The sequence below is a fragment of the Pinus tabuliformis genome, chromosome 8 (assembly GCF_031772625.1).
Source record: "Pinus tabuliformis cultivar Carrire ecotype Pingquan chromosome 8, CPIR1, whole genome shotgun sequence".
NCBI classification, from domain to species: Eukaryota; Viridiplantae; Streptophyta; class Pinopsida; order Pinales; family Pinaceae; genus Pinus; species Pinus tabuliformis.
Genome location: NC_142294.1, coordinates 1640628768 through 1640630320, shown reverse-complemented (window position 1 = coordinate 1640630320; position 1553 = coordinate 1640628768). Strand labels below are relative to the sequence as shown.

Genomic DNA, 1553 nt, shown 5'->3' with positions numbered 1-1553 from the left:
TGCTCGCATAGCTTCATCTGGATTCAATTTGGCTAGCCTCCAAGCACTGATTCTAACAGGACGCTTCTGCATCCTGTTTTCCATCCTATTTACAACCTCGATATCATCAGGATCAACAGTGGACGGGTGTGGAATAACTTCATCCTGCCATTTAACACACAATACATGTCAGCCTGTACTACTATAGTCTGACCAAATTACAGACCTAAACCAAGATTTGAAATTGTGGACAACAAATTTATATACCTGATGCTCAACAAATATTCTAAGTGGTGTACACCATGCACCTTTATACTGCAAACCAAGAGAACTTCCTCCACTTAAACCAGTGGCAGTTGAACCACTTGGAGAAGAAGGTATACTTCATGCATCACCCTCAACAGAAACTCCTGGCGGCTCACTTTGTGACCTCATTGCCACTACATATTCATATGCCGTAATTCCCTGCTATTCAGTACTCTTGTTAAAGGATGTTAAGTTTAGTGAATATAAATCGACAAAAGATTGTTGAGAACCATATGGATTTTTAAATAAAACTAACCTTTTTAATCAGTGTAATATGAAAAAAGAAAAGCTCTGCTAATGGCATTGAAGCAAGTAAGGCCACCAATGTACATACTACCTGCACGAAGACAACATCAGAACTCAGTTTCAGAGACAAAAGCTTACTAAAGTTTTATGTCGGTTATCAAACTTAGAGTACCTTAATATTGGCTGAATGTTGTTAGGTTTATCAGATTTTATAGAACCTCTTCAATGAATTACTGTCCTTCCTATAATTCAGGAATCATTCAACATTTTCATACAATTTTTTCTCTTGTGATTCTATACAGGCATTCTGTGGTCCAGACTCCAACATAACATTCTAAGAAGTTTTCCTCAAACAACATAAACTTTAGATCCTTCTAGAAAATCTCTGAAAGAATACAATTTCAGTTCACTGAAACTGGGTAACAGCATGCCAATCACAGACAAGAATGGACAAACATACAACCACATAGATCATCCAAAAGCATATTTCATTTCAAATACATGACAGAAATATGTTGTTCAATGTAAAGCAATTTATCTTCCTAGCAATGAAGCAAGTTTTGAACACATACATAACCAATAATCTCCCTAATCTATCAGAAATCTTGTGTTCCTCATAATATCAACTCAGCTTTAGATTTTAAAAGGGAATGATGTGTATGCCCAACCAAGCTCACAGGATTTTATCATGCATCAATATATCCACCATCCCAGCTTATTATAAAGCCTGAGTGTTCCATTTTGACACTGAAGTAAATGTTGATGCTCAAGTATTACATTGCCTTTCCAAGACTTTTAATGCTACTACTGCAATCGACTTAACTATCTCGTATTATAAAACTTTTATAAAAAAGCAAACTTAGCCATTTGCATCAGCTATAGCCTTTCATAATGCATTTCCACAAGATTATTCACTTTATGCATGTGCAGCCACGCAATCGGATGCTGACAATTGATCATCAATAGTTTTCCCCCAGACAAATGTCAAATATTGGATAGCTCCATTGCATCTTAGAAAGCAT

At 36.1% G+C, this 1553-nt stretch overlaps 1 long non-coding RNA gene across 1 annotated transcript; it reads right to left on the bottom strand.

Annotated features, from left to right (window-relative positions):
* Positions 1-1314, bottom strand: LOC149242441 (uncharacterized). Its single transcript, XR_016245722.1, has 2 exons — positions 247-1314; positions 1-144 (listed from the first exon to the last, which is right to left on the bottom strand). It is a non-coding gene; the product is annotated as an uncharacterized LOC149242441 (long non-coding RNA).
* Between the last annotated feature and the right edge of the window lie 239 nt (positions 1315-1553).